Consider the following 27716-nt stretch of genomic DNA (forward strand, 5'->3'; position numbering starts at 1 on the left):
AATAATGACAAGAATCAGAGACAGCAATGGAGAAAGCATGTGCCTTAGATTTACTTACTTCCTACCTCCCTTTGTTTCTCCATCCCTCCCTCTCTGTTCTTTCCTTCCAAGTTTTTTTTTTTTTTTTTTTTTTTTGTAGTACTAGGTATTGAACCCAGGGTACTCTACCACTGAGCTGCACCCAAGTCCTCACTAGTTTTTAAATGTTGAGACAGGGCCTTGCTAATTTGCTGAGGCTGGGCTTGAACTTGCATTTCTTCTGCTTCAGCCTTCTGAGTAGCCAGAATTACAGGCATGTGCCATGGCACCCAGCATGTCTTAGGGTTCTAATATCCAAGTTCAAGAGTAGACATTCCTCTGTGACCTAGGCAGAGACTGATCTATTTCCACATCTTTAAAATGGGCCCAGAGATCCTACTCTCTCTAGATTCAGGAGGCAATTAAATGGCAAGGTGCACATCTAGTAGGAAGGAGACACATTGCAATCAGGTGGAGTACAGGAAAGGCAGAAGGGACTCTGACATCTTCAGCAAGCTGTCCGTATAGACCTTAGGACTAGGAGCTTTCTGAAGTTCAGATGATGAACAATATGATTTTTACATTTAGAGGCTTTCAGTAAATATTTGATCAGTTCTGTCCAGGTGTCTTAGGATGGATAGTGTTGTCTGCCTCATGAGTTTAGTTTTCTTGTAGCTGGTTTTAACTTCCTAAGGCAAGTGCAAAAGTTGGTATTCATACATTTTTCTTCTCCAGGACTCTCATGATTTCTCTTGCTCGGTTGCCTCCTTGCCCAAATTCTCACTAAGGGCAAAAGACTGACAATGATGGAGGTGAGATTTGTTAGGAATAGGGTAAACCTCTTCTATGAGTAGGGTTTGTATTAGTTTTCTTTTTTCTTTTTAATGACAGCTTTGTTGAGATATAATTGATGTACCATGAAGTTCATCTTTTTAAAGTGTAAAATTCATGGTTGAATACAAATTCCATCATGCAGATATACTGCATTTTCCTTCTATATTCATCAGTTGATGGAATTTGTGTTTTTAGCTTTTTCTATTATGAATACTGCTGCTTTTCAATAGTGTCCCTCAAAGCATAAAATTTTATACTTTGTTAGAACAATTTATCTATTTTTTCATCTCATGTTTTAAGATTCCATTGCCTAATCCAAGACTATGAACACTTACTCTTATGTTTTCTCCTAAGGATTTTATAGTTTAGCTCTTAAATTTAGGTTTATGATTCATTTTGAGTTAACTTTTGTATATGCCTTTAAGTAGAAACATTATTTCATTCTTGTGCATGTGAATATTCAGTTGTCATGGGACCATTTGTTGAAAACAAACACTATTATTTTCCCGTCATGGTCAAAGCACTCTTGCAACATCATGGGCCATAAATGTAAGGGTTTGTTTTGGACTCTCAGTTGTGTTACACAGATCCATATGTCTACTCTTGTGCCAGTTACTCATTGTTTTACTTATTGTAGCTTTGATGTAAGTTTTGCAATCAGCAGCATGAGTCCTTCTCCTCTATTCTTCCTTTTCAAGATTGTTTTGGCTATTCTGGGATCCTTGCATTTTTACCATATATATTTTGGAATGAGCTTTCTAATTTCTGTATAAAAGCCAGTTGGAGTGTTGACAAAGACTGCATTGAATCTGCTGATCACATGGGGGAATATTGCCATCTTACCTTGAACATGGAATCTCTTTCCATTTACTTATGTCTTCACTCATTTATTTCATTGGCATTTTGTATATTTCAATGTACAAAACATACTTTTTTGACAATTTTATTGTTAAACATTTTGTGATTTTTGATGCCATTATAAAGGCAATTATTTTCTTAATTTCATTTTCAGATAGTTTATTATAAGTTTATATATATATATTTGATATTTACATATTTATCTCGTATCTTACAATCTTGTTGAACTCATTTATTAATACAAGCACACATAGTCAATGTCTTAGAATTTTCTAGAAAGACTATATTTTATGCAAATAGAAAGGGTTTGGTTTTTCTTTTTCAAACTAGATGTCTTTTAGTTATTTTTCATGTTTAATGTTCTAGTGAGAATTTCCAGCATAATGTTGAATAGAAATAAAAAAACTGGGCATCCTTTCTTATTCCAGATCTTGGGGGAAAATCATTCCATCTTTCATCCCTAAAATGTTAATTGTGTGTTTTTCATAGATTCTTTGTATCAGTTGAGGAAATTTCTACTATTAGGGTTTTTGATTAGTGATTTTATTATTAAAGGGTATTCATTTCTTTTTGTTATTAGATGATCATGCCAGTGTAAAACTTTGTTCTAGTAATATAATGTGTTATATTAATTTGACTTTTTTTTTGGTACTTGGGATTGAACCCAGGTGCTTTACCATTTAGCCATATTTCCACCCCTAATTGATTTTTTAAAAAATTGAGCCAAACTTGCCTGGGATAAATATCATTTGCTTTTGGTGTGTAACCCTTTCTATATGTTCATAGATTCAGTTTTTCTGGTGCTATTTTGAGTGTTTTTTTTTTTTCAATCTGTGTTTATATTAGAGAATGATTTGCTTTTATCTTATTGTTATGCCTTGGCCTGATTTTTGTATCTGAATAATGTGGACATAATAATATTCTTTTTCTTTTGTTTCAATATCCAATAATCTGAGTTGATGTATCTTCACGTTCATTGTTTTTTTCTTATGCTTGCACAGATCTGCTGTTGAGCTAGTGAATTTCTTATTTCAGTTATTGTAATTCTCAATTCCAGAATTTTTATTTGGTTCTTTTTTTCAAATAATTTATATCTTTCAATTGATAGTTCATTTGGTGATATGTTGTTCTCATATTTTCCTTTAATTGTTTGGATGTAGTTTCTTTTAGTTCTTTGTCTATATTGATTGCAACTGATTTAAAGTCTTTGTCTGGTCAATCTAAGGCATGGACTTTGCTGGAAGCAATACTGGCTATTTTTACTCCTGTAGATGGGCCACCCTTTCCCACTTTCCTTTGTAAACATTGTATTTTTGTTGTTGTTGGAAACTTTGGAAATCAGGCTTTCCCCCTTCCCAGCTGACTTTTATTGTTGTTGACTGTGGCTGCTGCTATCATTTCCTTGTTTGGTGACTTTCTGGATTAATTCCATAGCCTGTGGTTGTCATGTGTGGCCACTAAAGTTCTATAAAATGAGCTTAGTCGTTAGCTAATTATTAGAGATTTTCTTAAAATATCTGAGTTCTGTATGATATGTGTGGGTGTTTTGTTTTCAGTACTCGATAAGTTCTTCTTAAACCTATCTTTGCTTATCTTACATCTTGTACAGATAACTAGAGGTGAGAGATTAGGACCGTCTCAGGTTCTTCCTGGGCATATACAAAGTTATGAAAATGTACATGGGGTCCCAGATTTCCATAAATATACTGGAGTTTTTCAAAGGCCCCAATGAATAGTTCATTCCCCAGCGTTTCTTGATAAAGTTTTTGGTTAGCCTTTGGTTAGCTCCAGCTGGTATCCTCTCCTTTAGCAGTTGTTAAATGATTGTCACTGTCACATCAGACCAATATCTTACGAGTAGACTTCTTCACCAAGAGTGAGTTCTGATTAGGTCACGTGAAGACAGTCCTTGAAAGTGGAATTTATTAATGAGTGAACAGACTCAGGTCAAAGAGTGAGCATTCTCTGGGGATGAGATTTCTGGGAAGCTCTAAATATGTTTTCTTTATCCAGTGGCTACTAAGCTGCTAGTTTTTAGAGCTACTGTGGTTGTGAAGCTCTTCAATTTCAATACTAGCAAAGAGCTAGAGAGATGAGGATGGGCATAGATCAAGTTAAAATGCCTCGAGACTGTGATTTACTGAAATGAAATCATTTCTCTTAAATAAATATTCTTTGGTTTGCAGGCCTCTTGCAAATTTCCAGTGTTTTGAAAAAGTTGAGTTTTGCAGTTTTCACTACTCTTTGCATTGCTTTTATGGACAAGTGAATTTCAGAGGTTTTTAGTATACTACTTCAGAACAGTCAATTATATAATAGTTATATAATATAGCTATGCAACAAAGAGCCACAAACAGCATCTAGAAATACATCTATTTATTGTCTCAGATTTTTAGATCAAAAGATGTGGCTGAGATTAGCTGATTTTTTTTCCCCCCTTGGAGGTTACAAGGCTAAATCTACAAGTTGGTAGGACTGTGTTTTCTTCAGAGCCCAGAGTGATTTTCTTTTACACTGATTTAGGTAGTTGGCAGAATTCTGTTTCTTGTAGTTGTAGGACAATAACCAGCAACCCTCAGGTCCTTCCTTGCTCTAGCAGCTTCCTTTATCAAAGCCAACAGGAAAAATCTCTTGTCCATTAAGATGGAGTCAAATACATTATGCAACCTAATCATGAGAGTCTCCTATCCTATTCACAGGACTTACATCCGAGGGAAAGGAGTTAGGGTGTTGTGGGTTTTCACACATCCACGTAATCATGGACACCATTTCCAGCTATATTTTATTTATGAAGCACTGTTTTATGTAACACTTTCACCAAAATTGATTCAACTTACTCCTTACTACAGACCTCTGAGATGGGCAGGAGTGGTGTTCCTAAACCCATTTTAGAGATTTGAACTGAAGACTTCAAGAGATTCTATGACATGCTCACAGGCACACAGCTAGTGTGCCAGGCCGACTCCCTTCTGACTCCAAGTCCGATTGCCTCTGACTGGCCCCACACTTGCCTGCCCTGCTCAGCCCACTTTGAGTTTTGTTTTCACACAGCAGGTGTTGAGGATGGTAGTTCCTGAGTCTCCTCTAAGGGACTTTGTCCCTGCAATCATCTCCCCTCCATGGGCTCCTGCCTCTCCTGCCTGGGTGCTTGGGGAGAATGTCTGGGCATGGAAAATACTGTTAACCAGAAGTTTTGATAAAATGGAGTTTTCAGGGATGAATTGCCATTTAAATAGCTGAAAAATTCCATTTGCTTCCAGCAATGTATTCTGAATGCTCCCTCCGGCCCAGCTCAAAGGGAATAGACAGTCATCTCCTGCCGAAAGTAAATGGAATTTTTATTTTCACAATCTTGTGACAGGCGATAGAACCTCAGTGAAGACATCATCAGAAAGAACAGCAGAAGGTTGTGAAGCTAGGCAGCTACCAACCGAATTCACTTTTACTTTAATTGAATGACTTTATAAAAAAAAAGATAGAAGGAATTAACCACTTCAGATCAGCCTTCCTGGCACTGTGCTTTGTCTCCAGCTTCCGTGTGTCTGACCATTGAATACACTGTCAGTTTTCCTAGGTTTCCTTTCAAGCCTCTTACGTATTCTGCTGTGTCTTTCTATGGTTTTGCAAATGGATGCCTGTGGCCCTCATCATTCAATCCTTGAAATATTTGAGGATGTTGGTTCTTTCTCCGGATTCTATTTTCCGGCTCTTGTGTAAAGCCCACAGCTAAGGGCTTGTGTTCTTGCCCTCTACCCAGGCCAGACCCCGGGTCTCAGAGGAGGTGTATTTCATGCTCCAGAGCCCTCGGTGCAATCAGGATGCAGCCAGACTCCAGCTGAGACCACGTGCCTTTAGGTCCCTCCCTGCCCTCCTCCATCCCCTCACTTCTGTCTCCTGAGAGTCCTCTGCAGTGAGTCACAGCCACCCAAAACTACTGACTTAGGTGCCGCTTTGAAGGCACTGACCTAAGACACACCGTAAGGAAGTTCTGCCCTACCCTTCCTTTCTTTTAATTTAAAAACAAACAAAAATTCACACCTAGGAATTAAAACCTCTGCTGCAAAAAACCTTCCATTTAAGTAAGGCTGTGCCAAGGTTTCTAATTTGGAAGTCATTGACCCCACAACCTGTTCCCTGGAATATGGCCACAAACACATGAGAAGGCCTGTGGGCGACTGACTCAGGTATTGAAAATAAAAAGCAAACTGTACCTCCACTGCTTCAAAAGGGCAGGTCTAGAACTTGGTACCTGACACACATAAATGATGCTCTCAAGAGCTGGACAAGCTGTAAGCTCTGAAGTTCGCAGTAACACAGGACTCACTGCTCCCAATACACACACACCCACACACCCACCCCCCCCCACACACACACTCTTCACAGTGTTACTAGGAAGGAAACCTTATGTAATAATACATTAAATGTCTTAGTGCCTATCAGGGCTTTAAAAAGCAATGTTTATCATTAATGCTTCTGTATCATGGGAGTTTAGTCCTGTTATGGGCCAATTTCTATTTCAAATCTGAGGTTCAGAACTGATACTTTTGTTTACATACATAAAAAATGAAAAACCCTCCAGATCTCAGGGAAGCAAAAATGAACTTAATATCGTCTCCCAGCACCCTGCGCTCCACTGGAGAGGAAGGGCACGGGTGGCTTTGCTAGAGGACATTGTGGATTATGACTCTACGGATGCAGAGAGAAGGGGGCACAGACTGGGGAGCTGAGGTGGGCCTTGCCCAGAATCCCTGGAAGTCTGCTGAGTGCCAAGTGCTGAGTCTGCCTCATCCAAACAGGGAAGAGCAGCAAACCTGGGAGGTGGCATATGCAGCACTTGTTGAATCTGGGCAGTGACTTCCTTAATATCTGAATTCAAAAAAATTTATTTTTGTACTGAGAATTGAACCTGGAGCACTTTACTACTGAGCTATATCTCCAGGCCTTTTATTGTTTTAACTTTGACACAGGGTCTTACTAATTTGCTGAGGATCTCCGAAAGTTGCTGAAGCTGGCTTTGAACTCATGGTCCTCCTACCTCAGCCTTCTGAGTAGGATTTATGGGCGTGTATCACTGCACCTGGCTATTCTCTGTCATTTTATGTAAGTTTGAATTTTTTGAAAATAAAAAGTAAATTAATAACAAAAGTAAAAAATAACTAAATGTCCATTTTGAAATGAACTAGGCACAGTATAACTTACTACATTTTACTTTATCCTTAGCTTAAATTAATGCATACAACACATATTAATGTGCATATACACTCATTCATATATGCCTATATCTTTATAGGCAGATGCACATAAGTGTGTAATCACAGCCACTTTGCTTATGGTTTGGGTTTGGCTGTGAGTTGTTCCCCCACAGCTCCTGTGTTAATAGAGGTGGTGGAATGCTTAGATTATGAGAGCTGTAACCTTAGTGGTCCTTCCTAGTTGGAATGAACTAGCTGGGTGCAAGCTGCAGGCAGGTGGGGTGTGACTGAAGAAGGCTTACTAACGATGTGCCTGGCAGGGTTCATCTTCCTGTGGCTTCCTCTATTTCCTGGCTGCCAAGAGTGGAGTAGCTCTCCTCTGCCATACTCTTCTGCCATCATGTCTGCCTCATCTCAGACCCAGAGCAATGAAGCCAACCCACCATAAGCTGATCCTCTGAAACCAGGAGCCCACAGGAAACATTTCCTCCTCTCAGTTGGTTTTATCAGGTATTTTGGTCATAGTGGTGAAAAGCTGACTAACACACATACATTGACGTTCACATATTGCACATGCACATGATTTTACAAAACTTTCTAGCAATTAAGCAAATGCTTAGGTTAGAGGCATGGCCTCAGTTCTTCAATGGGTTCAAGAATAATTGTTAATTTGTAGTATGTCTAACTTTTTTCTTATTATAAGAGTAAGAACAATATGATTGAAATATTCTTTCTAGCTCTCTGTATTTCTGAGCTGAAACCAAAAGTCTCTACACTAAAGTTTTGAATTTGGCCATGTGCCCTGGTTTAGAGAACATTCCTTCTTTATTTAAAATCATTATTTTTGTTGGGTTAATTTTTTCTAGGTTACCAGTAAAATTGTACTTCTGCTTTCCATCAGTTATCTGCAGCCCTCCACAACAACTGAGGTCCCATATCTACTCTCTGGGTGGGCCACCTGGGGGTGATGACAGGGTGGAAGCTTTATTAATGTGGTTTGGGGGGCTGAGAGGATTGCTGGAGATGGTTCCTGGTCCCCATCCTCTTCTCTTTCCTCAGGGAAAACTCATTTGTGTGGCTAAGATCACTTAGCGATTCCCTGCCTTTATTTCTTTGGGACTGGCCTCTCCTCCCCAGCATAATTTATTTTAACTAAAACTTTTTAAAAAAATTATTCTACCAATGAAGACTTAAGCCTCAAGGCAAGGAACTTCAAACTGAGATCTGGCCCTCTCTTGCGGGGGGTGGGAGCCTCAGTATCCAGGGCAAAGTAAGGAGGGGATGTCCCTTTAGTCCTGGGGAGAGATATCAACTTTCACGTGTGGACCACTCAAGGAGGGTTTGGACTACAGTGTGATGAAGAGGGTTATGAAAACCCAAAGGCAGAAGCAATATCTGGGCTATTGAGAAGTTTCCTTTACCACTCCCGTCCATTTTAGTGGGGGAAAGAGATGCAAAGGTTTGTAAGTAAGCCCAGTTCCTGAAGAAATGGGTGAAGGTGACAACACTCTTAGGTCCACTAAACAGCTCATTATTTTGTGTTTCAAGCAAATTCCTAGCTATTTTTTCATATATATATATATATATATATATATATATATATATATATATATATTGAAAAGTCACACTACAACAAATCCGGTTTATCAGTTGCTCTTCACCATGAGAGAGTGGGACAGTGATGACCAAAAATAGAAGCTTCCTTCTGTCCTGGGAAGGTTTATTTTACATCTCATCAAATAAATATCTTCCTGGAGGGGGTGTCTTCCATTGTGGTACCCCCACTACCTACTGTCACGTGTGGCATTTGGTAGCCAATATCAGAAAATATAAGTTAAATGGAAATGATATCGACAATGGGGCCACAAGGGATTTGAGATCCGCTAAGGTCAGGAACATTATTCGCCTCTGTCATGTCGTGAGGAGATGCTCGGGGGGAGTCACCTGGTCTTTCTGAGCCTTGGACTTCACCCACATGAAATGGGGTAAAGATGGCTGTTGCCTCAGTTGTGGGTTGTTGGAAAGTCTCACGCACAACACACTTTTGTATCCAGCAAGACAAGCACGGTGACAAGATGACAGTGACTATGACGGTGAAAGGCAGCCTCCCTGAAGGATCCTACCTTTCTTCTCTGCCACCATTATTAGAAGGAGTTTATTTCCACATAGCTCCTTCAAAGCAACGCACCGTCATAAGCTTCCCATTTGAGAATAGAGCAGATGAGAGAGCTGTCTGTGAGTCAAGGTGACCTCTGTTATTAAACCAACGGGCAGGCTCCCTCTCCCTCCCTCTGTCATAAAGGAAGGTTTAAAAGCCACCCCCCAGGTTCTCAGAGGAAAAGCTCTTGCTGCAGGGGTTGGCTGAGCCTTCCTGAGCTGGGGCCCGGCACAGGGCCCTGAGCTGGGTGATTAAATACCTCATCTCTAGTTGAGTTGTGATTTTTTCCCTTCATCCCCCACCCTTCTGCCAGTCAACATTTCAAAGTCTGGAAAAGAATCATGTTTTTCTTTATTCTTCTCATCGTTACAGCTCTCTAACTTCACTCTCATCTCCATACATCCCACCCCCAATATCTCCAAAATCCACGTGTAGTGGTAAAAATCAATCATGATGGCATTCAGTAGAAGGAAAGGTGGCTTTCAGTCCTGGCTCCCTACCTGATTCCTGTGTCTGGTTTGACGAGGAGGCCTGGTAGGGGCTCTTCTTAGCCTGTGTCTATGGTGGTTCCAAGGTGTGGTCCCCTCATCCCGTACCATCTGGATGGCGGAGGGGAGGGAGGACCCTGGAATGAGAGGCATGCAGCCGTGTTCCTTCAATCAGAGAGACATTACAGAGAAAAGTTTGTTTAAAGTACTTTAAGTGAAAGCTATTTGGTCCATGTGCACTGTGATGATCCTTATTAATGTGAATCACAACCATGAATCTTAGATGAGATTAAGCAAACTTACCTGTAAGGCTCATCATTAGTAAACACTGCTTGATGCTGCAGGAAGATGCAGGGGGATACCCTGATCTTCTTCCCTCTCCTCCTGGACTCCTTAGAAAGATTGGCGTTGGATTCGCTGATCCTCTGTTGTTGTTGTTTTTTTTCCCCTCCTTGCCATCTTGGGGATTGAACTCACTGAGCTACATATATCCCAGCCCTCTTATTTTTATTTATTTTTTTTATTTTGAGACAGGCTCTCACTAAGCTGCTCAGGCTGATCTCAAATTCGCAATCCTCCTGCCTCAGCTGTGATTTTCTGCTTTCCTTTACATATCCTTCTGCCATGATGTTCTGCCTCACCTTGGTCTCATAGCAATAGAGCCAATCATTCACTAACACCTCTGAAACCATGAGCCCCTGATAAATTTGTCTTCCTCTATGTTGTTCTTCAATGTTTTGGTCAAAGCAGGAGAAAAACAAACGGACTAAAACATCCCTTAATACCCCAACCTGTGTTTCATTGTTTGTTCAATCCAGATAAATTTTATTCACTCAACCTGCCTTTTATAGATGTAATAGTTCTGTAATAGAGTTGGTAAAAAGCACTAAGGGAAAAGTGAAACCAAAAAGAACATAGAAACCTAGGTATTCTGGTCTTGATGGAAAAAATCTGATTGTTTTGTAAGTACATCTGTTACCAAAATAGCATGTAGCTAGCCTCCAGGAAGAAGCTCAAAAGTATGTGGAACTTCTTATGGGTGGGTTTGGAAGCCAGAGTCAAGATATTTCCTAAGCTGCTTTAAGAGTCTGAGGATGGCTGCATCAGTCAATATGCCAGGGCCCAACTGGTGGAGTGGGTTGGGCCAGATTTTGATTCAGGGATCATTGTGAGTAAAATTGGGAACCTTCTGTGTGTTGCTGTTAGCCTTCTGGACACTTTGGAGCCCAAGGTCCCCTAAAAACAGATGCCCACTGGGAGCAACTGCCCTTCTACATTTGCCCAGTCAGAATGTGGTTACTTCATGTGTTATTAACTTGAATGTGCAGCATGTAGAGCAGAGTCTTTAATAATAATGAGGTATACTACTACTCCAGAATGCACTACTGTATATACACAAAATTTACTGAATTCAATAGTACTGAAAGTACTACCGTTTGCTGGGTACACTGTATGTTATTTTAGCAATTCTTCACAAATACTCTGCAAAGTGAGTTTGCTGGAAATAGGTTGCATCTGGTTGATACCATCAGGAATTAGTTTTACTTTTTTTTTTTTCTACAACTTTTAACTCAGTCACTTTTGCCTTCTGTTCTTGTGATGGCAGATTGAAAAGATTTCGAAGCTTCCTGACCATTTCCAAGTATGAAAAAAGTCCAGTTTAATCTGAGTTAAAATCGAACCTCACTTCCATCTCCCCCCTTGTTCAGCTCAGGCTCGTCCAGATGCACGGGTACCAGTGTAAGTGTAAGGGCACTTGGTGCTTGTTAGCTCCCCTCACTACACCTTTCGCCCCACTCCCTTAACTGCTGATGTGTTTCCCAAGGTTGTGGATCAGAGGACAGTGGCAGATGTTGGCTGTGGTGCTCTTTGGCTATTGAGATCTTTCCAGTGGTATGATCCACGTGTTAGCGTTACCATGCAGGATCCTTGGAGACCCCGACTTGGCAGTGAACTTGGCTCACCTGCAGCCTTTCTGTCCCTGCCCCCTGCTGGTATCCCTGTCTTTGTGAGCATATGCGTTAAGCTGGCTGCCTTCCAGGGCATTCACTTGGTCCTCACACTATACACATTCCTGCTTGGCCACTGTGGACACATTGGACAAACCCCAGGTTCAGTCTCCTCCCGGCAAAGCACTGGGGACTCAATGTCAGGAAAACATAATGAAGAATCCCCAAGAGCCACGTTGGGGAAGAGGACTTGAGAACCGTGTTGGGGAGAAGGACCGAACCATAGGAGAACGGAGGAAAGGACACTGTGCTCTAGAGCAAGATACCTAAAGCAGGTGGCAGCCAGCAGCAAAACCCAGAAAAGAAATAGCTATGTCTGAGTATGGTTTGTCCCCTGCAAAATTCATGTTGAGGTTTGGTTCCTACTTGGCAGATTATTAAGGTGTTGGAAGCTTTAAAAGGTGATTAGGTCCCTCATGAAGGGATCGTATTTATCACAGAGTTGGTAGTTATTGTGAGCACAATTTTCCATAAAGTGAAATATGCACATATCCTCTCTTCCCTTCTCCATGTACTCTCATCCCTTCTGATTTTCCATTATTCGTGGAATAGCATATGGCCTCCCCCAAGAGCTGAAAAGATGGTGGTGCCAGGCTTGTAACCTTAGAACCATGAGCTAAACCATCCTTTTTTTCCTTATAAACTACTCAGTCTTGGATATTTTGTTATGGCAACAGAAAACATTAAAATAAAACTAGACTAAGACAGCAATCTCTAAGAATCCTTTTTAATTGCATTTTGTAAAACATAACTCAAACCAGTTTAAGGAAAAAGGTTAATTGATATGCTCAAGTCACCAAACAATTGAAAGTCCAGAGGCGACCCAACTCTAGGAATTGGTGGATCTAACACTAAAATTCTATTGAACTATTGAATTTGTCTCCAACTCTCTATTTCCTGCTTCTCCATGAGTGCTTATTTCTAGCTCTCAAGCTGGTTGTCTCCACATGATAGGAGGCATGACTAAAGCAATTCATCTTGACAATGACATGGTCAGAGAGAAAAGAGAACTTTCTTTTGTCAACTCCAGTGAGAAAAATTGAAGGGAAGTATTTTGATTGGTTGGGCTGGTGCCAATTCTATAGCCAGGGATAAGGGGCCCTACTTATGGCCCACATGGATTACATGTTCCCCCTGTGACCAGAAAGACAGGGTTTGTTACTATAAGAAAAGAGAGAATCACATAAACAAGGCTACTGGGGGGAATGACAGTTGAGTAGTCAGTCCATTATAGTTTTTTTTTAATATTTATTTTTTAATTGTAGTCAGACACAATACCTTTATTTTATTATTTTTATGTGGTGCTGAGGATTGAACCCTGGGCCTTGCATGTGCTAAGTGAGCGCTCTACCACTGAGCCACCAACCCAGCCCCCATTATAGGTTTTCTACATTTTCTTGTTATGAACAAGTGGTCACAGATGATATTCAGAAGCAAGACCTGGGGTGACCATAAAAAACAAATGCTCAGTGAACTCTCACATGTGCTACATAACATCCAAAGTACCACATATGGAGTTCACTAATTTTTACAATAATACCAAAAACTCAATGTTTTATTCTGTTTTTTAAAAGAACAAGTCAAAACTCAGAGAAGTTAAATGATTTGCTCAAGACCAAAGTTAGTAAATATGAAGTCAAGATTTGAACCCACGTTTTTAGCCTCTAATATCTATGCTTTTTCCTCTGCAATAGACTTTATTCTATACTAGAGGAACTAAAGACAAAGGAATGATATCATCAATTTCTGTAAATAAAGTAGACAATGCTTCACAGAAATGAGGCAGTGCAGCATGTACGTATGGTCAGAATTCAATAAAAGTCCAGACTGTACTGCTGAATCAAACTATGAGTATGTTTCAAAAATGTGCCCTCTCAAAATTTGGATATTAAATCTCTATCCCCCAATGTGATAATATTTGGATGAAGGGGGCTTGGGGAGGTGTTTAAGTCTAGATGAGGTCATGAGGTTGAAGCTCCCGCAGTGGTGTTATTGTCCCTACAAGAGGAAGAGGTTTCATAGTGCTCTGTCTCTCTCCCCCATGGGTGGACACAGTGAGATGGCAGCCATCTGCAAGCCAACAACAGAGCTCCACAAGAACCAGAAACAGCCAGCACCTCGATCTTGAACCTCCCACCCCGAGAACTCTGAGAAATAAGGGTCTGTTTAAGCCTCCAGTCTGCACATTTCTTATCTCAGCTTCAGTCCATGGTTTCCCTTCATTCTCTTAGTTTGGAAACAGCACAGGCCAGAGAGACTCGCTAATTTCAAATGTCATCTAGTATCAAGTGTACTACTTAGATGACTTATGAAAAGCAAGCATGATTTCTCCCATCCCATTATGGCCTTCACAGGTGATAAAACTGCACAATCCATTGGGTGTCCATGGATCCTTATTCTTGCCAACATGTGGGAGTGTGCACATATGTTCCTTAGCCAGACATAGGAGGAGACTCCAAGAGAGAAAAGAGCATGAATGGCTTAGTTTTGACCAATATGAAGAGAGATGAAATTCTGAGGGTGAGTGCAATGGATCCTCCTCTTCCTAGCATAAGAAGGAGGGTCTCATAAGGTGTAGAAACTCAAAGATTTAAGAACTGGAAGTAGGGTAACCAATGGTACTGGTTTGTGCAGGTCTGAGGAGTTTCCCAGGATATGTGATTCTAAGAGCTAGAACTTGAATGTTCCAGATAAACCAGGATAGTAGACCTCCTCCCAACCCCCAGTGTGGAAAGGACCTTAAAATGAAAATCCTGAGACATAAACTCTTCACAGTATAACCTGTTTTCTGGGTGTTTCCTTCATTTCATGTATAGCAAAGGGATGTCAGGAATCAATCATGTATAATTGATAGAGATGGGCTTCAACCATATATGAAAAGAGACAACACTAACTCAAGACTTGTCATTAGAATACCTGTGTGCAAAGACCCCCTTAGTGTATAACAGCTGAGAAAACCTGGATACATTATTTTCCTTTCTAATTTCAGTTTCCTTACCTGCAAAAGGAAGGTACTACTTAGTAACACCCTCAGAGTTTTGTCTTGAATATTAGAATTCAATGACTTCTGCCTGGCACATTGGGGGTGATTCTATTACTTTTACAATACTGTTAGCACTGTGAATTCTTATTCTTAGCTCTGTCACTTACCACCTACGTGTCTCAGCTCATTTCAGCTTCCTCATCTGTAAATGGGGAAAATGGCACTTACCTTATTCAGGGGCTAGGGGGACCTAGTGGGGTAGAGCAGCTATGTAACAAACAAGTGGAAGATACTCTATCAATTCTTGAGCAGTTCACAGCTCACATTTTTCTGTCTCATATTTAACTCCAATGCTAGAGCAGACAAAAGGATTTCTACACTGCATCTTAATCTTGGATATGCCGTTACTAGGGTCGTCATTAAGAGGCATTTTCTTTAAAAAGAGGCTGTAATGTTTTTGTGAGGCTGAGAATTTGCTCTATAGGCAGTTAACCAAAAGGAGTGTCAGTCATGTTTTGACAAATGTAAACATCATTGGAAGAAGCATGCAATTTTTAAAATAATTCAACTGTATGACCCACATGCTAGCTCTGTTCTCATTCTTCTGGTCCCTTTCCAAATATAGCCACCCAAGGACAATTACCACTGAACAATGCAGTACACTGAAGACCTTTGTGGGCACAATGGATTAGAGGCTTTATAACACTATCCAGCACAAACTCCTTCAAGTGGTCCTTTGCTATTTCCTTTCCTCCTGCCCTCTCTCTATTCTGTCTTTTCTATGCTTTCCCTCTCAGTTTCTGGGTAAAGATTTCTATGTTCCTTTTCTCTTGTTCTGGAGCTCATGGCTAGAGTGAATTTCCCAGGGTCCTTTGCAGGTAGATTCATCCATGAGGCCAAGTTGACTCAATGGAACGTGATGGGCAGGTGGGTACCACTTCCTGATGGTCTGGCCCATGAATCCTCTCTTCTTCCCCTGCTGGCTTGATGCAAAGTCGAGGAAATGTGGGTGGAGTTGAAGCCTCCATTAACCTGGATCCCAAGTGTGTCTGTGTACAATAGCACTAACCCTAACTTTAAATTACAACCTTTACCCTCTATCATTTGAATCATCCTTTGGGGGCTTACATGAGTAACTTTTTATATGTGATCACAACTTCATATGAGTGAGAAATCAATTTCCATTGTATTAGGTCAATGGTATTTCCAACTGTATCTGTCACAGCATATAATCTTGCATAAATTAATATAGCTATGCCTCTGAGGACTCTTCTACCCCACTTCTGATCTTGAGCCCCTCAAAACTTCTCTCCTCTTAATTATGATGAACAGCACAGCTTGTGGAGGGTGATTCTATACTTGCTCACTTATAACCAATACAGTGCTCAGCAAAGAACCCTTCAAGGATGAAGAACTGCTCTTTTAAGAAGAGTTAGATAAAATAATATTTATTTCCCATGACATAGATTTTTCTTTCATCCAACAAATTATCACAAATCACTCAATACAGGCTCTGCCATTCTGTAGGCACCAGAGATAGAAGCACGAAAGTCAAACAGTGCCTTCAGTAGTTTTTGGTGTGGTGTTAAAATAGACAACAAAAATATGGTTTGGAAGTTGTAGGAATTTATGGAAGCCAAATGAGGGAGTGGTCCCTTATTCCTAAGGTCCTCACTTATACAGTCCTTTGTTATTCATTAAGGTCAGATGAGCAATTTCTCATTCAACTTGGGTATGAGGGAAACCTTCCCAAGAAGGACCTGTCTTAATTATTATAGAATGAGTAGGAACTAAGCAAGGGACAGAGAAAGGTGTCCCAGCAACAGGAGAATCATAATAAGAAGGCAATGAGTGAGAAATCAAAGACTAGCCTCCCCTGCAAACTGCATTTGGGTCAGACCTGAGATGCAGAGGGCATGGGTATGACAGAGGACAGCATTGCAGTTGAGACCAGATCCTGCGGGCGTCACGTTGAAGGGTGGATTAGTCAGCTGTGACAAATGCCTGGGAAAAACAACCCAAAGGATGAAAGGTTTATTTTGGCTCAAGGTTTCAAAGTCTGTGTTTGGCTGGCTCCATTGCTCTGGGTCTGCATTGAGACAAGAGCGTCAGGATGAAAGGGCATAGTGGAGGAAAGCTGAGGATAATGGCAGGGGGGATGGAGAGAAGGAGAAGGAGAAGGAGAAGAAGGAGGAGGAGAAGGAGAAGGAGGAGCAGAAAGAAGAAACGGTCCGAGGTCTACAGAGGAGAGATAATTTGCCTCTCCTCATTTGAAAGTGATTGAACAAGGACCAGAATTACAATTTAATCCTCATGTTCTAAGCCTCAATATCCTTGAGGCCAAGCATCATATCTAAATATTGTCACCTTCCCAGTGCTTTTCAGAGGCACTTAATGTATGTTTGCTGACTTCACTTGGATAGTATTTAAGACCATACACTTTGAAGTTGAAGGAATCCTGGACTCAGCACTTGGTTTGTGGAATAGTTGGGGCCTATCAAGGTAGTGGGTTGCTCATTAATAAATGAACCGATAATGTTTCCCCATTATGAGAAACAAAGAAAATGAGGTGCTGAGCACAGTTCCCAGCAAAGGGAATTAATGAAATAAGCTAAGGATTATTATTAACTTGACCTCTCTTTTCAGTTATTATTATTTTTATTTTGCAAAAATTTAAATGTAATTCAGAAATAGACAGAATATCATAGTGAACCACCACTCACCAAACTGACAGCTTCAGAAATTATCAGCTCCTGCCAATTTTATTTCATCTCTGTGCTCATCTTCTTCCCTTCCTTATATCACTTTGAAGGAAATTTCAAGCATCATATCCTTTACTGTAAATTATGCAGTATGTACCTCTAAGACACAGATGAAAAAAATGATAAATACAGTACAACCATCACCCCTTCCCACAAAAATTAACAGTTGTAGCAAATACACAGAATAATATCTCCTCAAAGATGGCCATGTTTATTACTATCTTAATTATGTTTTTGACCTAACAAAGAAGAATGAAAAGGGCAGATGTAAGCAATTCATTGATCAGTTGGCCTGAGATCAAGGCAATGATCCTGTATTACTCAGGTGGACCCAGGATAATCACAAGGGTCCCTGCGGGGAAGAGGGAAACAGGGAGCTAGAACCCTGCAGATGGCAGGTGAGAAGGGCTTGTGGGCTTTAAAGATAAAAGAGAATAAAATCATGGCATTTGCAGGTAAATGGATGGAGTTAGAGAAGATAATGCTAAGTGAAGTTAGCCAATCCCAAAAAAACAAAATGCCAAATCTTTTCTTTGATTGAGGAGGCTGATTCATAGTGGGATAGGGAGCGGGAGCATGGGAGGAACAGACAAACTCTAGATAGGGCAGAGGGGTGGGAGGGGAAGGGAGAAAGCATGGGTTATTAATGATGCTGGAATATAATGATCATTATTATCCAAAGTACATGTATGAAGACACAAATTGGTGTGAATATACTGTATATACAACCAGAGATATGAAAAATTGTGCTCTCTATGTGTAATAAGAATTGTAATGCCTTCCACTGTCATAAATAAATAAATAAACAAATAAATCTCATGAACACACACACACACACAAATACACACAAATAATAAGAAGAAGATTAGGGAATGGGCCACAAGACAATGAATGTGGAGAACCTACAAATGTTAGAAGAGACGAGGAAAAAGTTTCTCCCTCAGAGCTTAAAGAAATGAAGCCCTATAGGCACCTTGATATGCCCAGTGATGACCACTTCAGACTCTGGAACCATAAGGTAATAAGGTTTTATTGTGTGTTAAGCTACTGAGTTTGTTACAGCAAATTACCACAGGAAACTGATACAACAGTAGTTGGTTAATCTCACCAAATACTCAGTTGGGTTAGCTTAGTATTTAAACCCCTAGCTTAGAATCCTAGTATTTATATTTCAATGTTTGGGACTGAATGTCTAAATTTGCTTTCAAAAATATTTAGAAAGCTTAAAGAGTGAATATGGTCATAGCATCAAAATTAAGCATATTGATTCTAAAATAGAAGGTGATTCTTTTTAAAAATATTTATTTATTTAGTTTTCAGTGGACACAACATCTTTGTTTGTATGTGGTGCTGAGAATCGAACCCGGGCCGCACGCATGCCAGGCGAGTGCGCTACCACTTGAGCCACATCCCCAGCCCTAGAAGGTGATTCTTAATGAAGAATCTTTATTCATTCGTTCATTCTTTTATTCGTGCATTTTTTCTTTATATAACCACAGAGTCCTACTATGGGTTATTTCCTGTGTTAGCCTTTGGGAAGTTAGATATACTACATTCTTTCTCCCTTGAGGTAGTAGCTGTAGGATAGCAGAGATCAAAACTCCAAATTCTAGGTGTACATGTTCAGGGTTAATTTTAGCTCTACCACTTATCAGCTGTTTGGTCCTTGGCAACTGAAGTAACCTCTTTGACCCTCAGTTTCTTCATATAAAATGAGGTTAATAATTGTGCCTACCTCGTAGAAGTGCTATGGAGATTAAGTTAATAAATGAAGAACCCATACAATGGTTCCTGGGATAGAAACATTCTGCAAGGATTTGCTTGTTATTATTACACACCAAGAGCTGATGAATCTTGAGTCATGCAGATTAGGCACAAGTTCTGAATCCCAGGTTTCTTATCAACAAAAGGGGTTTGACAATAGGAGTCCCCCATCTTTAATGAAAAAGCACAAATATTTATTTATTGTTTGTTCGGGGGGATCGTTTTTCTCACATTTTTATTGGTGCATTATAGTTGTACATAGTAATGGATTTGTTGTCATCTATTTGTATGTGCACAAAATATAACAATGATTTGGCCAGTATCACTCCCCAGCATTTCCCCCTCCCTCCCTACCTTCTGGTCTCTTTCCTCTACTCATCTCTCTTTGGTGTTTATGGGACCCTCCCCACCCTGTCTTTCCTGTTCTTTTTCCTCTCTAGCTTCCACGTGCAAAAGAAAACATATGACCTTTGACCTTCTGAGTTTGACTTACTTCACTTAACATAATGGTTTCTAGTTCCACTCATTTTCTTGCAAATGGCATAATTTCATTTCTCTTTATGACTGAATAAAATTCTATTTTGTGTATATATGCCACATTTTCTTTATCCATTCATCCATTGATAGACACCTAGACTGGTACCAAAGTTAATATTGTGAACTCTGCTGCTACAAACATGGGTATGCATTTATCACCATAGTATGATGACTTTAACACTTTAGGGTAAATACCAAGGAGTATTACAGCTGGAGGTTCCATTTATAGTTTTTTGAGGAAATTTTATTCTAATTACCATAGCGGCGGTATTAATTTACATTTCCACCAATAGTGTAAAAGTGTTCCTTTTTCTCTACATTTTCTCCAACATTTATTATCATTTGCATTCTTGCTGTCTGCCATTATAAGCTGGACACCACAAATATTTAATACAGTTCCTAGAAAACAGTAGATATTCCATAGGTTCAGGTGGTAATCAATTCTATTGTTCTTCTTTATTTTATTTATTTGAATTTGTTATATATGACAGCAGAATGCAATTCAACTCATATTGGACAAACAGAACACACTTTTTCATATCTTTGGTTGTACACAAAGAAGAGTCACATCATTGTGTTTTTATACATGTACTTAGGATAATGTTGTCCATCTCATTCCACTGTCTTTCCTACTCCCATTACCTGTCGGTTCCCTCCCTCCCCTTTGTACTATCCAAAGTTCATCTGTTCCTCCCATGCTCCTCCCAATCCCCATTATGAGTCAGTATCCTAATATCAGAGAAAAGATTTGGCATTCGTTTTTTTGGAATTGGCTTATTTCACTTAGTATTATATTCTCCAGCTCCATCCATTTACCTGCAAATGCCATGATTTTATTATTTTTTAATGCTGAGTAATATTGCACTGTGTATATATACCACATTTTCTTTATATACTCATCTACTGAAGAGTATCTAGGTTGGTTCCAAAATTTAGCTATTGTGAATTATGCTGCTATAAACATACATATGTCTGCATCCCTAGAGTATGCTGTTTTTAAGTCCTTTGAGTATAGACCTAGAAGTAGGATAGCTGGGTCAAAAGGTGGTTCCATTCATAGTTTTCCAAGGAATCTCCATACTGCTTTTCATAATGGTTGTACCAATTTACAGTCCCACCAGCAGTGTAAGAATGTACCTTTTCCCCCACATCCTCACCAATACTTATTATTGTTTGTATTCTTAATAGCTACCATTCTGACTGGAGTGAGATGAAATCTTAGAGTAGTTTTGATTTGCATTTCTCTAATTACTAGAAGTGTTAAACATTTTTTCATATATTTGTTCATTGATTGCATGTCATCTTCTGAGAAGTGTCTGTTCAGTTTCTTGGCCCATTTATTGAATGGATCATTTGTTTTTTGGTATTAAGATTTTTGAGTTCTTTATATATCCTAGAGATTAGTGCTCTTTCTGATGTGTGAGGGGTAAAAATTTGCTCCCATTCTGTGGGCTCTCTATTCACCTCATTGATTGTTTCTTTTGCTGAGAAGAAACTTTTTAGTTTGAATCCATCCCATTTATTGATTCTTGATTTTAATTCTTGCACTATAGGAGTTTTATTAAGGAAGTTGGGGCCTAATCCGACATGAAGGAGATTTGGACCTACTTTTTCTTCTATTAGACGCAGGGTCTCTAGTTTAATTCCTAGGTCCTTGATCCACTTTGAGTTGAGTTTTGTGCATGGTGAGAGATAGGGGTTTAATTTCATTTTGTTGCATATGGATTTCCAGTTTTCCCTGGACCATTTGTTGAAGAGGCTATCTTTTCTCCAATAGATGTTTTTGGCACCTTTGTCTAATATAAGATAACTGTATTTATGTGGGTTTGTCTCTGTGTCCTCTATTCTGTACCATTGGTCTATAAGTCTATTTTGATGCCAATACCATGTTGGTTTTGTTCCTATAGCTCTATAGTATGGTTTAAGGTCTGGTCTATTATTTTTTTAGCTGCTCACTTTGCTTCAGAAAGTCCTGGTTCCATGAGGCTGTTAACTAGGAGGTAGAAACCCAGGCGCTGCTTATGTATTTCCTCTCCTCTGCCAGGAGCTCAGTATTTAGCTTCTGTGGTGTAGGAGGAGGTAGCAGGGAGTAACCACCTGGGGGAAAAGGCTGAAAATCATTGCAAGGTTGAGCTCTGCACCAAAAGTCTTCCAGTCTTTTTGGGAAGACTGGTGTCATAGCCGTGCCCTCAGGGAGACCTAGGCGTGAAGAACTCTGACTTGCTTTTCACTTTAGAATACGCAGAAGCATGGAAGGTCACACTCTTGGTTAGGCTGTGTTTGCTGGCAAAGGCTGTCCCTCCCCAGAGTTTAACAACAGGAGTGCTTTTCAGGGAACTGTAAAGCTGGCTGAAAAGACATCCTTCTGTCTTGCTGTGCTACAACACTCCTTGGGCATTACCTGACTCTTCAAAAAGAACTGAGTTTTAGTATCTTTGCAGTATACAGCTGGATTTTATTAGTGGGGCTGATCAAAAAGGGGTCCAGGAGAGAAATAAGTGAACTCTATGAGTTTCATTCCAAGTTCTGGCAAAGAACACCTCTTGGGTAGACTAGAGTGAGGACATCAGTCACAGCAAAAAGACAGTCAATTTTGGGGATGGTAGGGAAGATCCAAGTCCTACAAAGTGATACCAATCTGCACTCTCACTAATAGAGAAATTAAGAGGCAGCTCTTAGAGTGGAGAAAAAGAGGGAGTCCTAAACCACCTGCTTTCCCGAGTATAACTATCCCAAAGAAGACTTGGAACTTGCTTGGGACACCTGGGAAATCAAGGCACACGTGCAAGTTTCACACGCAGGCATGCACAGCCACAGAATCAGACACAAGCAGTCACAGAGGAACTTTCATACTAATTTCCGTAGTGGTTGCCCTAATTTACATTTCCACCAATAGTGTAAAAGTGTTCCTTTTTCTCTGCATTCTCTCCAGCACTTATTATTTGTATTCTTGGTGACTGCCACTATGAACTGGACAACACAAATATTTAGGACAGTGCCAAGAAAACGGTAGATTCAGGTAGTAATCAAGTCACAGAGGCTTCAACCAGTAATCCAAAATTTTGCAGTCAGAAAATTTTTTATTTTTAGCAGAATGCAATTTTTACAAAAGAGGATAAGGGGCAGAAACTATGAACTCTTTTTAGCTTAGGAGCCCTAAATATCTAGAGAGACCACTGGCCGCACACCTATCAGTGCTTGGAGATGCTCAGTTTCAAAGCTCCCCAGGCCCCTCCCAGGTCTGATAGAGACAAAGGGCACCAAGTGAATTCCTGCTTAGCCACCCATTCACCTCCCCTGGGTTCCCTCCAACATGGAAAGATACACAGACTTGAGACCACATTGAGCCAGAGGAAACTGAAAGAACAGCTGTGTTCTCTTCACCCTTGAAAAAACAGAGACTCAGAGGGAGGCCATGGGTTCAAGGTCACAGGGCCACTTGGGTGCAGAGATAGGAGCAGCAGCCACACCCTGGACCTCTTTCCACCCCTTCCTTCTTGCCATTCTGCCTACACTGAAGGAAAGAGGTGGGTGGGTGTGCAAGGAATGCAAACTCATGCTTCTGTTTGAATATTAAAATTTAATATTGTAATTTTAGCCTAAAACAAGACTGAATTAAAAAGGTATATCTGCTGCTGCTGCTGCAAAAAAAATTATGCATTTTTAGCCTCCTCAACACACATGATTCTGAGTGATTTGCCCCTGTGGATCTATTCCTGAGAGCAGGGGCATGGACAGAAAGGCGTAGCTTGGTGGGGTCTCTCTCTATTGGGCATTTCTTTCTTCTCCATCACCCTCATTGCAGCCTTAGCCTCTACATAGTACCCCAATTTCCCTCTGCTCCTAAGGCATCTTTTTCCCACCATCAAAACTGACATTTCACATATTCACCAGGAGACCAACAGAGTTTGCTGGGCCAGCCATAACAAAACACCAAATCCTGAAGAGCTTTAACCACAGAGGTTAAAGCCTGAGGTCCAGGGTAGATTCCTTCTGAGGGCCAGGAAGGCCGAATCTGCCTCAGACTCTCTCCTCAGCTTGTAATGACCATCGGCTTCCTGTGTCTTCATCTTCCCTCTCTTTGTGTCTAAGTCTCCTCTTCTTCAAGGATACCAGTTAGATTACACTCATTGGCTTCATTTTTACTTGCTCACTACTGTAAGGACTCGATTTCCAAATAAAGTCCCAGGCCGGGATTATGGGCCTTAGGTCTTTATGTGGGGTGAGTACAGAGTTCAGCCTGCAACCCCAGCCAAGCTTGCAGCCCATGAAGAGCGAGCTGGGGAGAAGACAGGGCTTGTTTCTCGTGGATCTCAGACCACCATTGTCCACCTGCATGAGCTTGGGGACAGGTCACCACCTCTGAGAGACTCCGAAGTAAGCAGGGGCCACAAGTACTTTTCAAAGCTATGATGGCAGGTACACAGGACAGCATTTGAAAAAGTCCCAGGACAACATAGGAGATGTCAAAGACCCTCAATAATGATTGGTTCCTCCTTTTGTCCACAATAAAAGAACATTCATAGGCAAGGACCCATCTCAGACATCAAAAAAGAAAACAGCACAAAGGACACCCACACTGCCCTTGGAAAGTTCTCATACGTGAAAACGAAGAGGCCATGAAAAGTACAATAAAGAAAGCAAAGTGGTCAAGGACACAAAGACGTGACCCGGGCTCCCCCTCGATATTTACATATTCACAGAGACCCCTCTCATAATTTCTTACTTTCTTTCTCCAATTAGGAAGGATGAATCCTTGTGTAGTTTTACTTTATATAATAATAATGACATTTATGTTGCTTTTCTGATAAGGAATACATGTATTGTTTATAAATAAAATATAAAAATTATATAATATCTCACACATAATATACAATATTTGGAAATATCATTATTTACTTTTTAAGTAAAAACCTGTTACCATTGGCATTTTTTTTTAAAAAGTAGAATCATATAATAAGTGCCATTTTGGAATATATTTCCTATGTTCACCTGCAACTTACTTGCAATAATAAAGGGGAACTGCAAATTGGTGCAATCATTATGAAAAGCAGTATGGGGATTCCTCAGAAAACTTGGAATGGAACCACCATTTGACCCAGCTATCCCACTCCTCAATTTATACACAAAGAACTTTAAATCAGTAACTTACTGTGATGCAGCCACATCAAATTTCTAGCAACTCAACTCACAATAGCTAAACTATGGAACCAACTTAGGTACCCTTCAACAGATGAAGGGATAAAGAAAATATGGTACATATACATAATAGAATATTACTCAGCCTTAAAGAAGAATGAAATTATGTCATTTGCAGGTAAATGGATGGAGCTGGAGAATATCATGCTAGGCGAAATAAGCCAATCCCCCCAAACCAAAGGTCAGTGTTTCTCTGTTATGTGGATGCTAATTCACAATGGTCGGGGCAGTCCTAGGGAAGAATAAAGGTACTTTAGGTATAAGGGAGTGAAGAGAGGGTAGGGGTTTTGGGGGTAGGAAAGATATACTAGAATGAATCAGACATTATTATCCTACATACATATGTAACTATATGACCGGTGGAATTCTACATCATGTACAACCAGAAGAATGAGAAATTATACTCCATTCATATATGATGTGCCCAAGTGCACTCTACAGTCATGCATAACTAATTAGCACAAATAAAAAATTCGTCAATATATCTGGAGAGATTTATTGCACCTGTGCCTCTATTGCATCAGTTACTGAAGTGTTCCCGAAATCATCTCCTTGCAGGACATTCTAAGGAACTGGGAGAGAAAACAGGAGATACAAATAAGTGAACAGGAGTCTGGAGAGTGTTTTGAGTGGAGGAGAAAGTGTCCGAGCAGCAGCAGAGAGCAGAGCCCGCACAGGGACGGAGCCAGAAAGTGCCACCAGTGTCTGTGATGTCAACGCTGTCTTGTGGCACAGGATTGGGCACACGGGGCCAGAAATCTGGTCTTGGAGCTGCAGCTGATTTTGTTGGACAGACTTCAGCAAGACAGTGACTGTCTCTGTGCTGATGGTTAGAAAATGAAATTGTCCCTCTCAGACTCTATTGAGAGAAATCTTGAGCCTTCTAGGAGTTCCTGGAGAGGAAGGGACAACTGAAGGGTTACGCAGTATGGAGGAGGGTACCCGTCCAAGACCAGGGCGAGGTCAAGCCCTGTTCAGCAGTTTCTCCCTCTTATCATGATTCTGTCCCTCGGGCTCTCCCTTGGTGCTCTGTCAAATCAGCCTTCAGATCAACTGAGGATTCCACCTGCAGGGGTGGTGAGATCTCCATGTCATCAGAGATGCTTTACCTTGAAGGATGGAGGCCCCAGTTCCAAAGTGAGGGTTGCGCTGGCAAATCAGGCTCTCTCAGACTAATTACTGCAGATCTGATTTATTTCCCTCCTTGATGCTGTTTATTTTGTTTTTTATTCAAAATATAAAATTGCTCCCTGAGTTGGGAGATTAATGGCTTTTTTCTCCTTTGGCAACAGATCATCTTCGGGCTGGGTTATAAATAGGAGGTTGGAATCCATGACTCATTGTTTTTCCCTCTCCATTCAGGACGTCCCCTGAGATTACCTGGGTTACATTTTTTTTTTTTTTAAGTTACAGCAACTGATGCCTAATTATTTGCTAGCTGTTACATTGAATGCTTTTGTTTTTAGGAAATATTTTCTTCTGTGCCCTATTCCTGGAAAGTTTTGTATATTTCAATTGTCTAGAATTTTCAACATCATTGGCAGTGACCTGACTGATTGCACATTTTATTGTTTGATTTAATCTTTGAACAAATACGCACTTATTGTGGGCTTGCTGTATACAAAGGATATGAATGGTCCGTTTCTTGCATGCAAATTGGGCTCTGGTTCAGACAGTAGGAAGAATACAGAGACAGGGGATTGCTCCCCAGGTGGATTTATTTTGTCCTTGGAGCTTATTTGTTTAATATTTATTCTCTCACAGATTCATCTAACATCTGCTGTACCCACAGATTCTTTTGGGGAGTTTGACTCCGGGGTGGGGCATTTGGTATTCATTCATTCATTCATTCATTCATTCATTCATTCATTCATTCATTGACAATACCAGCCACCAAACCCAATCCCCTGCCAGGTATAACCCTCCAACTAGGCTATGGGATGTACAGAGATTGGAAAACAATTATGAAGGTCTTTGTACAACATATTTAAGAATCCTTGACTAGATTTAGTATCTTTATTTGTGCTTATTGCTACTCCCTAGCAGTTTAGCTTGGGGCAAGTTACTTAACCTCTCTGGGCCTCGATTTCCCCATGTATTAAATGGTGAATCCATCAAATACCCAGTCAAGAAAGTAGAGAGCACTTCAGATACATCCAGTAGAGAGGGATTAGCGCAGGTAATCGGGTAATTTTTGGAAGGGGGTACTAAAGTCAAAGGGAGAAGAGAGACACTCAGAGGCCAAGGAGCTCTTACCCACTTTTGGCAGAAGCACAGTCTGCTCTCCAGGAAGGAGTCTTGCTGCTACTGCTCTCAGGAGGCCCCTGTGCCTGCCAGGAGTTGCACTCTGGCTCAGACTGCTGTCCTGGGTGGAGGCTCCACAGGAAAAGCAAAACAATCCAGAAACTAACTTCTCCCTTCCTCCAGCTTTCCAGCCTCTTCCCAGTGCCTCCCACTTGGACAGCCTCACCGGAAGGCAGCTGACCCAGGAGCCGGGGAATGTAGCTTGCAGGCTTCCACACCCCTGCAGTGGAAGAGAGAACACGGAGGACATTAATGGAGCTGACAGCTAACAGACAAACAACCAGCCTCAGTGGAGACAACAATGAAACTCACCTTGTGTAGTGGCTGTGAGACGATCAACAGGCCAAGTTGGTGAAGCCATAGAACAGTGCCTGGTACATTGTAAACAATCGCTGTTAACTATTATTACTAATGTCTAATGACTTCAGGGAAAGGGGCATAAACATTCATAACAATCAGATTTACATTGGAGAAACCTTAGCAGGGGCTGATGGGAGAATAAGAACATTTATGAGTCATAGGAGAGGCAGGGCCCACTTAGGAGGTGAATGCACCATTTGTGCAGTCAGGGTAGAGAAAAAGAAATTAATTACAGAGTTATTTAGGCAAT

General features: G+C 40.5%; 1 protein-coding gene across 1 annotated transcript in view; it reads left to right on the forward strand.

The window, feature by feature from the left end:
* The window catches only part of Lratd2 (LRAT domain containing 2), a 55863-nt gene extending 28571 nt beyond the window's left edge, over positions 1–27292 (forward strand). Inside the window, exon 3 of the transcript XR_003302497.2 lies at positions 27230–27292. The gene's annotated coding sequence lies outside the window, so the exon portion shown is untranslated. The remainder of the gene's footprint in view (positions 1–27229) is intronic.
* The last annotated feature ends 424 nt before the right edge of the window (positions 27293–27716 follow it).

Source organism: Urocitellus parryii, chromosome 7, assembly GCF_045843805.1.
Source record: "Urocitellus parryii isolate mUroPar1 chromosome 7, mUroPar1.hap1, whole genome shotgun sequence".
NCBI classification, from domain to species: Eukaryota; Metazoa; Chordata; class Mammalia; order Rodentia; family Sciuridae; genus Urocitellus; species Urocitellus parryii.